Consider the following 12,359-nt stretch of genomic DNA (forward strand, 5'->3'; position numbering starts at 1 on the left):
TCTTTTTTGACTGAAGCTATTCACATTTACTAACTTACGACTCTACTTTCACATTCTTGAAGAGATGGGGCTTGAGTGTTTCCAGCATGGTCTTCCCCCCACACCAGTAAGCTGAAGGTTGTAAGACAGTGCTGGGATCAGATCAAAGCTCTCCAGAATCCATGGAGCTCTATTCTGGTGAGTGTGAACTGAAGTCACTTAACTGTGACCTTTTAAAATGAATTTATTGCCATTTAAAACAGATTATTGCAGAGTAGCATGTCCTATTGTCAAGGCAGTTCATCAGGGACTGAAGCTTGAGGCTCTGGATCTAAAATTGTTCTAGGCAAACTCTGAAACCCTGCTGATCAGGGGAGGGGGAAGGTGGCTGGCAACTAGGCAATGAATTCTGAATACAAGAGCTGTTAACATCAAGTGTGCTGTGCACAAGATAACTTACCCGTTTAAATGATGAAAATTTCATCTCTCAACAAGTGGGTGCTACTGAATTTGCTTTCAAAGATAAAAGTTCTGAAGGGAAGTTATGTTGTCCCTATATGCCATTTACAGGAAGGAACAGGTACGCTAGTGTTCCAGTGCACAACAGTGCTAAAGCAAACCCTCCTCCTTTCCCAAGATTAGCTTGTTCTGTGCTAACAGAATTACATTAGTAACATCTAATCCATCATCCTATGGCAGCTGGCTGAAATGGGCTGTAAATTAATATAAATAGATGTAATACAGGCACGTGACTGAAAGCATTCAACATGATCAAGCTGTTAAAATAGGCAAGCATTAACTCCAGGTCCTTGTAATTAAATTGGCTGTGTAATTAGACATCCCTAATAAAAATAATTCCAGTAGTTAGAACTCTAATCAAGGTGGGGTTTGACGGGTTATATGGTGTATTCAGGCAAAGCCTGTGACTTCTGTAAACACCTTCTGCCTAGTCCTGAAAAGCCCTGCAGAGGGTTGGGCAGAAGCACCGAGGTACAAGTTCAGACAAGAGTCTGGCAAGTACTGGTTGTATCCGAGGCTGCTGGGAGTCTAGTTTCGTGTTGGCAAAGGAGAGCCTGGAGCGCTGGCAGAGGCTAATGGCTTTTCCCAGTTGGAAGGGGCGAGATCAGTATATCAGCACACTCCACAACTGCTGTGGGTCTAATGGAATGCTGTTACCCGCTCTGAGAGCGGAGCACCAGGTATCTTCTGAATGTTGCAAATCACTAAAAGCCTCACTCGGTTTATAAATAATATCTAATGGGATGGAAAACAGCATGAGAATAGCTTTGACGTGTACACAGACAGCTTTCTTCAGCAGCATTGTCTGGAAGGGACTTCGCTATGCTAGAGAAGTTTGGCTTAACCACCCAAAACCGCTGTGGTACTCATTGCTCAATGTTTGCGGTTCCAGTGCATTAATCCTTAGCAGAAGTACTGGGTCCAATCCACGTGAGCTGCCAAGAGTCTAAAAGAAACAATGGGAAACCCTCAACTCCACATTCCCCATGGCTGTACTGCAGACAGTCGGCTCTTTTTTGCCAAAGTGCTGTTCTTTCTCCTGACACTCTTTAAATGTTGTAATGGGTGGCAGTGGGGAAAAAACAAAACCTCAAAAAAAAAAAAAAACCAAAAACCTACAAAAAAACCACAACAGAATGGTTTGTGGGAACAACTGGAGTTTGTGTCCTGTACGCTTCTTCCTCAGGAGCGGGAGGATTGATCACAAAGCTTCATTTGGTGCCTCTCGCACCTTATTTTAGTCTATCTGTGTATACCAGGCACTCGGAAGGAAGCCCGCTCCTATACTGATATTTGCTACCCAAAGCTAGTGCAACTCGGCAAGAAAACTGAGAAAATTCACTTCTAAGTGATCTTGAAAGTTGCAATGCAGCAGCTGTAATCCCAGCAGGTATGTGCAATGCCATTTTAAAAGGCAAATAGTCTCAAGTTTCGGCGACAAGTACCTAAATGGGAAAAACTCGCTTTGAGAGACAGTATGACTTGCTGGGTACATTCAGGAGCAGGAGCTCTGTAGTTCCTTGGACCTCCTGATGGCACCAGTGAGGCCTCACCTCGAGTACTGGGTTCAGTTCTGGGCCCCTCTGTACGAGGGGGACATTGAAGTGCTGGAGCGTGTCCAGAGGAGAGCTACCAGGCTGGTGAGGGGTCTGGAGACCAAGTCATATGAGGAGAGGCTGAGGGAGCTGGGCATGTTTAGCTTGGAGAAGAGGAGGCTGAGGGGAGACCTCATTGCCCTCTACAGCTACCTGAAAGGAGGTTGGAGAGAGGTGGGTGTTGGCCTCTTCTCCCAGGTGAATAATGACAGGACCAGAGGGAATGTCTGAAGCTGCAGCAGGGGAGGTTTAGATTAGATATTAGGAAGAATGACTTTACTGCAAGAGTGGTCAGGCACTGGAACAGGCTGCCCAGGGAGGTGGTTGAGTCACCATCCCTAGAGGTATTTAAGAAACGTCTAGATGTGGCACTTCAGGGCATGCTCTGAAGGGCAGAGGTTGTAGGGGGTTTTTTTGGTGTGTGTATGGTTGGACTCGATGATCTCGAAGGTTCTTTCCAACCATGAAGATTCTATGATTCTGTGGTAGAACAGCCTTCAAAAGCAGCTGTGTGGAGAGGGTTGCCAGTAGAACAGTAGGAGTGATACTCTTACGAAAAAGCTGTTACATTTAAATATTGTTAATAAACAAGGCAGGGATTTAGCAATAACTACACCTGTGATACTAAGTGGGAACCCCCAGCCCTCCGCTGGTATCTGCCTGGCTTTCATCCTCCCTTTGTCGCATCAAGATCTCTGTTACAGAGAGCTCAACCTGCGAGGGACGACAAAAGCGGGATGTTGAGATGCGCCAAGTGACAACTGTAACAAGTCCTTCCTCCAGCATGTAGTCGCTCATTTCAAGGTACATATGAATGTTAAAACACTAAAGAACTGTAGAATGAAGGCTTCTGTATTTTTAAATTATTTTGATTCCTTCCCTAAGTGCCATAAAAGTATGTACACAGCAGCATTCATGTATTTCAAGATTTATTTCCTTGCTAAATCAGCACTGTTGCATTCCTAAAGGAATGCCCTTGGGGGAAAATTCTCCTCCGCCAGCCTACACTGTTTTGCTTCACAGCAGCCCGCTGGCACGTTGATCAAAGACAGGGGGCGGGGGGGGGGGGGGGGAGGAATTACAGCTCAGATTTCCCATACATGGTTTTAAACAACAAACTTTCTGTGGAGTGTTAAAATGTAAATTGACAACTCTTAGCTTCAGTAATACCTGGTCAAATACCCGTCTTGAATTCCCGTCCCTGCCCTGTTTTCAGCGGGGGGATGCTGTGGCGCCAGGTAAGTGCTTCGTTCACCTTTGTGCCCATGGATTCAGCCAGCAGGAGCCTGCCAAAACAGAACATAGCAACTGACAAACGGGTTTAAAAGTCAGAAATCGCAGTAAAATTGTGGAGGGGGGAAAAAAAAAACCAACTCTGAAACTGGAGCAGACTGCCAGAAGAGAGGCGGATAGAAGGGAGTTCCCGGGGGGCTCGTGGTGCAGTGTTCAGGGCTGTGGCTGACCCTGGGTCAGGCGGCCTGGCAGGGAGTGCTGCTGGCCCTTGGCAAGAGTGGCTGGGTGGAAAGTGGTCCAGGAGAGGCAGGACGGGGCTGGGCAGGAGATGGGGCATGCCTGGGCAGGCGAGCCACTGCTGGGCTGGTAACTCCCTGGGGAAAATCCCACTGGAGCATGCTCCTGGCAGGCCACAGCCAAACCTGGGCTGCAAGGAGCTCATAACGTCACCCAGCCACCGGCTGGAGCCCCTTGGTTCAACACTGCCTGGGTGGTAAAAGTTGTCGCGGTTTATGGGTCTTCTAGTTTCCTGCAAAGGGTGGTGTGAGCTAGGAAGAGGCATCAGGAATGACGCTGAGGAAGGGCTCTCGGAGCCCCAGCCAAAGGAATCGCTGATTGGTGCAGCAGTGGGAAAATACGAACTGTGACAACTCTGAAATCTCCGTGGGAATCGTGATTCCTCTGTGTGAGAGCAGGATACGAGGGATCCAGAAGAGCGAGTGGGGCTGGTGCTCCCCTGTGCTCAGAGATGGTGAGTCGGGTTCAGTGTGACCTCCTGTTCCTGCCGGGGTCGGGGACTTGTTGGGGCTGGCCAGTGGCTAACTTTCGCAGCACTCATGCGTACACTGAGTTCCTTAAAGAAAAAGGTCAAGCAAACAAACCACACCGGTTTTCCCAGAGCTTAACAACAGGTCACTTGCTGATTTCTTGCCAACTGAAATGCAGAATCCTTTTCCGTTGCTTGGTGGCTGGGGGGAGGGTGAGACAGTGGGAGGGGAGTCAAGCTGCCCCCGAAAGCTGATGCCTTTCTCTGCCTTCGCTTTGACCCGCTCCTGAGTGACCTAGTTTAGCCTGTCCATTTTTTGCTGACCCTTCCTTAGTCCTGAAGGACTATTCTGTTCTCTCACCAGTGATTTTCTGGGATCCAGGCACTGAAGTCAACCTTTCTTCTTTTAGCAGCTGTCCACATAAACTCTGCTCTGGGAAAGAATCTGACTTCCTTTGGCCAACACCATCACACACACATACACACACCCTCCTCTTTCTGTGCCTTGTCGGGAGCGCAAAGGGCACCAACTCCATCTGCAGCAGCAAGAAAAAAAATCAGTATAAATTAATCTTTCCTCTTACCATTGGGGTGCCTAAACAAAAATGCCTGTCTACAGCTACCCTTTCAGGGTCACTTAGTGCTTATGATGGGATCAACCAGCTGTGCGTAGGTGTGGAGATGTTTGTCATCTCTATTTTTATCCAGCAGTTGGTGTCTAGCTTCTCTCCTCCTTCAAAGCAAATCAATGCAGGTAATGATAGACAGTAGCATGGCAACTTTTTACACAAACAGGCTTGCCGGAGCCAGATCTGCCTCTCCCCTGCCAGAAAGCTGTTTGTCTGAGGGATCCATGCATCTGGCACCAAATTCCAATCATAGCACTACAACTGCGGGAATTACAGAGAACGTTGGCAGCCCATCTGAAGAGACAGTATTTGTTTTCCTTGTTTAGAACTATAAATAGTCAATAGAGGACTCTCATTCAAACAGTATCGATGATTGAAGTAACCCAGGCACAGAGACACAGCCAAAAATCGGACTTGCACTCAAAAGCTGACCCGACTCTTGCTTCAGAAGCTGAAGTTCTAAAAGGCCAATGCAGAAAGCACGTGCCCAGCAGCAAACTAGCCCTGAAGATACACCGACACACCGTGTTTGACCTTAAAACTGTTTGCCTATGTCGTTGCCTGAACTGGAATTTTTTAAAACGCCTTCAGCTCTGCTGTGGTTTGAGCAGCTGACTTCCTCCTCTGCCTCTCCGAGATCCATGAAGTGGAGCAATACCAAAGTGTCCTGAGAACACCCTGCCTGGGCAAAGCGCTGACAACACACGTGTTGCTCTTGAAGAGCAGTTGCAGGGTCTTTATATTTAGTACACTGAAAGTGGTGCTTTGCCACCTTGTCACTAGGGCTCTCCTGCCCTGGGGGAGACCTGCATTTGAACCTCCCCTGGGGCTGAAGAAGCAAATGGCCGCAGTTCTTCTATTCCCTGGGTGAACAATCCCTCTGCTACAACAGGAGGAAGACGTGGGACCGTGTCTTTCTTCCCTTATCTTTTTAAAGGAGGAGACAGGGAGAGAGACAGAAAAGATGCTCAGTTTCTGTTTTTAAGAATAATTGCCAGCCCCTTCTTGGAAGAATCATTTGAGACTGGTAGGAATGGTAGGTGTGGGAAAACTTTTGGAAGGAAAAAGAGAGACACAAATGTATTGCCACAATGGACACTCTTGCCCAAAAGACCATAATCTTGGGCAGGTTCCCAAGTGACCAAGTACTGGCATTTCCCCCTCAATTCCTGTTCCTACTAGAAGTCGTCTTTCAGTACTTAAAGGGGGCCTACAGAAAAGGTGGAGAGGGACTCTTTATCAGGGAGTGTAGTGATAGGATGAGGGGTTACAGTTTTAAACTGAAAGAGGGTAGATTTAGTGCAGATATTAGGAAGAAATTCTTTACTGTGAGGGTGGTGAGACACTGGAACAGGTTGCCCAGGGAAGCTGTGGATGCCCCATCCCTGGAAGTGTTCAAGGCCAGGCTGGATGGGGCTTTGAGCAGCCTGGTCTAGTGGGAGGTGTCCCTGCCCATGGCAGGGGGTTGGAACTAGGTGATCTTTAAGGTCCCTTCCAACTCTAACCATTATATGATACTATGAAAATCAACTGCCATGTCCTGCAAGCCACGGCCATTACTGCAAATAATAGTTTCTCTATGCAGCAGGGAGCTCTGTAGCAATGGAGAGAGGCAGAATAACACCAGAAACAGAGCACGGTCTAATAAATGTAAAATCAGCAGCATAGCTGTAACTCGTCCTGAAAATCATGTCCTCGAGCTAGAGGGGAACACGTGACTGTGGAAAGAGGAACCAACAAGGGTAAGGAACAAGTGACAGGAAGATAAAGGGCAAGTCCTCAAAACTTATATACTTTGCTGCAGGTTTTTAATAATAAATGTCACTGTGTGGTATGTTTCTTTTCCCACTCTTGGCTATACAAAGGTTAAATTAACAACCCCAGGCTGCCAAAACCTTCTTTATCTAATACCAGTCACAGACACAGAGAAACAACCTTGCTTTGGTGGTACAGATACAACCCTCACAGCTAATCCTCAGGCGAGCGTTGTCTCCCTGGATTCCTGCTAAAGACCCAAGTCCTTTATGATTGCACTGGGGCACATTTTTCCTGGAGCCTGTTCTTGCCCAACCTATTCGTGAAAGGCATACACCACTGTTGTGTGAAACACCCTGCAGCTTCACCACCACCTTACTGGATAGCTGCCAAGAAGTATCATCCATGCGCAAGTCTCTTAGGACTTCTTTTTCCCACTCCCCCGCATGGCCGCAAGCTCCCTTTTCTGCCTCCAATGCAGCCCTATCAAAATACATTTCTCCTAAATAAGGTTAATTTGCCTGTGAAAATTTACTTTGGTAGGGTGTTTTATTCTAGTAAAATGAATGTATTCAAAGGGAAAAAAGCTTTGTATCTTAGTGAAAGGCTATTTTTCTTTGTAGCTCTAGCCAGCTTATGAAAATTGTCATAAGAATCATGGGTTTGGGTTTTACATACCCTCAAAACTCACTTAGACATTCATACAGGCACATATAGTTTTAGCTTCAGAGCAAACATGGAAAGTTTTGGTCATAGGAAAAGGCATTTTTGGAAAGTTTTGCAGCTCATCAAGATGTGTAGTCCAAAAATGGTGATGCTGCTGTATCTTTTTGAGAAAAAAGCCAAATAGGGACCTAAACTACTGTCAGTAATTCTGGGATTTTGCTAGTGATGTTCTTGAATCTACAAAGACTTTAAGAGGAAACATGTCTGTAGCTAACCCATCCCAGAGAAGAAAGAGTTTGCAACAATGTTTCCTGCATGGTCTCACAGAATCACAGAATGGTAGGGGTTGGAAGGGACCTCTGGAGATCAGCTAGTCCAACCCCCCTGCCAGAGCAGGGTCACCTAGAGCAGGTTGCACAGGAACGCGTCCAGGCAGGTTTGGAATGTCTCCAGAGACTCCACCACCTCCCTGGGCAGCCTGTTCCAGTGCTCTGCCACCCTCAAAGTAAAGAAGTTCCTCCTCATGTTTAGACGGAACCTCCTATGTTCACGTCTGTGCCCGTTACCCCTTGTGCTGTCACTGGGCAGGACAAGAGGTAACAGGCACAAACTTGAACAATAGCAGTGAGGGATCTCCAATAGCAGTGAGGGGTCTGGAGAACAAGTCTTACAAGGAGCGACTGAGGGAGCTGGGGCTGGGGCTGTTTAGCCTGGAGAAGAGGAGGCTGAGGGAAGACCTTATCACTCTCTACAGCTGCCTGAAAGGAGTTTGTAGCCAGGTGGAGGTTGGTCTCTTCTCCCGAGCAACAAGCAGGACAAGAGGGAATGGCCTCAAGTTGTGCCAGGGGAGGTTTAGATTGGATATTATGAAAAATTTCTACCTTGGGTTATTAAGCATTAGAACAGGCTGCCCAGGGAAGTGGTGGAATCATCATCCCTGGAGGTATTTAAAGGACGGGTAGACACGGTGCTTAGGGACATGGTTTAGTGATGGTTTTTTGTTGGTTGAACTCAATGATCTGAAAGGTTCCTTCCTAGACGATTCTATGATTCTATAAATGAGAGTTGCTAATTGTTTAATCCCCCTAAACTTTTGTCTCTCTGTGCTGTAAGTGACTTAGCCTGCAGCAGGCTCCAGTCTAGGCTGGAATTTTTAGTCCCTAGCCGTCTGCCTGGCAGTTTTTTTGTGATACATTTCCCTTAGTGATCTTCTTCTTACGTTATCACAGTTTGCCACAAAAATAAGCCCAAGTCCGAAGCCAGCATTTGAGCTCTCTGTACTTTGGTCCTTGTTTTTATCTGTAAGGGGCACTGAAGTGAAACCAGCTAAACCTCCAGTTTTGGAGTTCAAAGTTGAGACTGCCATCTGTATCTCAGCTGCACGGTTTGGGCATGTCTCTTAGTTTTTTTAAGTGCCAAAACATGTTCTTTACCCCTGACATTCATTCTTTCCCTCTGTTTGTAGGTTGAGGAATCACGTAATTACTGCCTCAGGGTTTCCATCCTCTGGGCAACGCTGTGCCCTCCCATAAAGAAAGGTCTTTCTGTTCAAACAGAAGTGCTCGAAGTGGGTGGGTTACCTTTGCTTCTTGCCTTGTGTTTCTTTCCCTATAAAATGAACATTTCCTCCAGAGCTGCTTAAGGCTAAGAGAGGTGAGTCATAAGTCTCACTTTACTGTGCAAGTCTTTACATGGACATTAATTAGGATGAGGTACCAGTTATTCTCTGAGCTTCATTTTCCTTTTCCCACCAAACCATACATTGCCATCAATGCTGTGACAACCACCTGGATTCCCAGTTTCTCCAAACTGCTGTTAAACCAGCCGGACTGTGTAAAATGGCCATACCTGAGGCCCTATTTCATGGTGACAGCAGCATAACAGGACCTTCATCTCAACCATAAGGACTGATCCAGTCATGTCGTTGTCTGGACATGGCCCCTGCTGGCATTTTCCTTGGCACAAAAGCAGTGTAACCCCAAACTGCCACAGGGAGTAGCTGGCAGAGATGGAACATAGCAGCCTCCGCTGCTCCTCCTGGACAGTCAGGCTTCTTTGTCCGTGCAATGGGCTTAGAGAAACAAATGGCTTACTTTTATGAACATTAAGCTGCAGGTTGCTCCCAGGCTCCTTGCTGGTTGCTAATGTGGCTGTTGGTTGGGTAAAGCTTGAGTAAGGATTATCATCTGCTGGAGCAGAAAGGCCTGTTTTATCCCCTGGCAGGTCTGCAGTGGGAAAGGAGCACTGGGAAACTGCAGGGAAAGGACCTGGAGCCTTTTTACCGGGGGAGGTGAAATCAAAGCGGGGCGTTTGGAAAAGGCCCACAGGAGATGAGTGCACCAGCTCAGTGTGGGGAACGTGCTGTGGGAGATGTACCGTACCATGGTCCCAAAGGTCAGAAAAAATGGTCCAGATGAAGAAGGACCCAGGGACATCAGTGTCGCCTCCCTTGGTAGTTTTATCGACAGATTGGTGAAAGTCGGAGTGAGGTGACTACAGAGGCTGTGTGTGCACACACAGGTGCATGTATATATGACTGCTGGTGCTACACCTCGCGTTTTCAAACACTGTACAGCTGCTCTGACAATAACATTCGAGTGATTTCCTCGGGTCTCTTTCCTTTAAAAGCAAATGATTTAAAAATGATAAAACGTATTTGACACCCTTGATTGCATCACAAATCACCAATCTAATGAGTTAAGAGTCTGAACAACAGCTCAAGGAAACCAAAGGAAATTTTGTATTACTTGCAGACGACAACTGCCCAGAAAATGGAACGGGCACTAAGGAATAAGTGAGATGGAAAAAATCTGATCCTCCTCATTAAACTGCTCACTCTTCAACAACAGATGGTGTGTTTACGAGTGTTTGCCGTTAAGAAAGTCAGGGCCCTGGACCAAAGAGAAAATATAAGCCACATTTAACTACTTGCATATGTTGACTTTTGGAATCATTTCCAGTCAGATATAATGTCAGACATCTCTATATGCTGACCCCTTGGTTTTGTTTGCCTGTGCTCTTTCATTTGTTTGTCATTATGTTTGTCCTGTGACCCAACATGACAGCAAACTGTTCAGCACTGTTTTACCATAAATAGTAAACAAGCTCGGACAGCTACTTCAAAGAAAGGAGAGCTGCAGCTCGTGGGAGATTTTGTATAGCAGAGACATTTCAATACAGGCAGGTGGGAACAATTATTATGCCTCTCTCTAACTCTGTTCAAATAACTATGCCAATTTGCATCACTCAAAATTTATTTTACGGTGTTGCCTGTCTGTTTCAGACTGATGGAGATTTTTTTAAACCTCAACTAAAATTTTCTAATAATCACGCTAAGCAAAAATATGTTGTTTTGCCATCCTAAAAACCCTTGCCTATGCAAATGCCTTGGGTGTGTACCATCCAGATCATACAGACACATGTATTCACATATGTCTATATATCTGTGCATATAGATATATATTTTTTATTCAGTCGTGGCTATTTTTCATTCTACCCTGCCACATTCAAATGGCTCTGACTTGGAGAACATGTTAGTGTTGGGGAGGGAGGAGAAATACGGCTTTATGCTTAAAGCAGCAATTCTCAGCATTGGAGAGCTGGATTGGCATTCTGTTTTTACGTGGAGTTCCCACACGATGCCATGTGACGTAGGATGCTTTTCCCGCTGGCTGTTGAGACACATTTACACCTCAGATTGCTGTCAGGAACCTGCAGGGCAGCTTCTGTGCTCTCCCGGGATTACCTGCAGCAGGCCAGCGCTGCGCTGCCCGCCGCTTCCATCTAGCAGCACCCCTAGGTCTTCTTCTGCCCCCAGATCCCACTCTGCAGACACGCAGCGCCAAGGGGAGGGAGGAATTGCCTTTTGTAACTGGATTTTCAGTCCCATCTGACAAAAGTCAGATTACATCTGAACCAATGCTCTAATGACTGGGCTGTTGGATTTAAGAATGTATGTCAGAATGGACTCCCCCCCTCCCCATCAGTACATTTTGTCATATCATTGCGTTAGGGATTTCTTCTGTGTATTTTCTGCTGAGCTCTCTGATTCTTCTGTCTATGCTACAATAGCTTGAAATTGGTCTTGGCTGCAGGGAGACATATTCCCCCTGCCACTCCATGCACAATTTGTACATATGCCCTCCCAAGAAACGGAGACCACGTTCAAAATGGCTGTTACTTTGATTCCCTCGGCTCTCGCCACAAGCACACCAGCAGCACCTGTAGCTCCTCTTCCAAGGTAAGCAGAACACCAGGTTAAAGAGCGTTCCTTCCCTAGAAGAGAGCTAGGACTTTGCTTTTTAGAGCTGAGCTCCCTCTGCCATGCATCACCACCTGGAACCCACCACCGCTGCTAGAGATGCTGATGGGCAAAACTGATGTTCCCGGTTACTTTGTCGAGGCTGTGCTAGTACGATTTGCTTCGGAGTTTGGCTCATGTACCACCTGCTGTCACCATCAAAACACATTCTTTAATATTAGATGAATCCCAAAGGTGTTCTTGAAAGAATAAAAAAAAAATCAGCCACGTACTGTCTTTACTGGAAGCAATAAAATTATTTCCATTAATATATTATTAAATCTCGCTCTTCTATTCCACAGTGAAGAAAAGGGAAAGTTATCTCGTAGGCAGGATTTTTCTAAGATTTTTTTTGAAACAGCTTCACAGCCTCACCCCTGTCACTGATACTGTCAAATTGGCATACTGTATACCTTGAAACGCTGTGCACTGCACAGCCGTAAATCCCACATGGATTTATCCAGCAGGCTTAGTGTCATTAGCCCCCGCTACAGACAGGCTGCAGTGCTGAACGAGCACATAACTTGACAGAGGTCATACAAGGTAGCAAAGACCTCGCAAGAGAGCACAGGTTTCATAACAGCCTCTCATTTTCTGAGCGTTGCTGGGTAAGCAGCCGGGATGCAACGTGCTCTCCCTATCATTTCCCTTTGCCTTCAACTGTCTCTATTTAGGAATGCATCTGTGCAACATTCTGGGGAAGCAAAAGCATTTATCAGGCATTTTGTTGTCTGTTTTCTGACCCCAAAAAGGCTACCTGTCATTTCCCAGAGCCATTGACAAATCGCCGTTGTGACTGTTTTTAATATTCGTTGTAATTGTGTTAATGTGTTTGCTGAGCGAGCACTCCTAGCCTGTGCTGACCGCTTGGAATTCAAAATTAGCACAGTAATTATATTTCACAGGCTACTGGTCGA

The sequence above is a fragment of the Larus michahellis genome, chromosome 2, assembly GCF_964199755.1.
Source record: "Larus michahellis chromosome 2, bLarMic1.1, whole genome shotgun sequence".
In the NCBI taxonomy this organism is placed as follows: Eukaryota; Metazoa; Chordata; class Aves; order Charadriiformes; family Laridae; genus Larus; species Larus michahellis.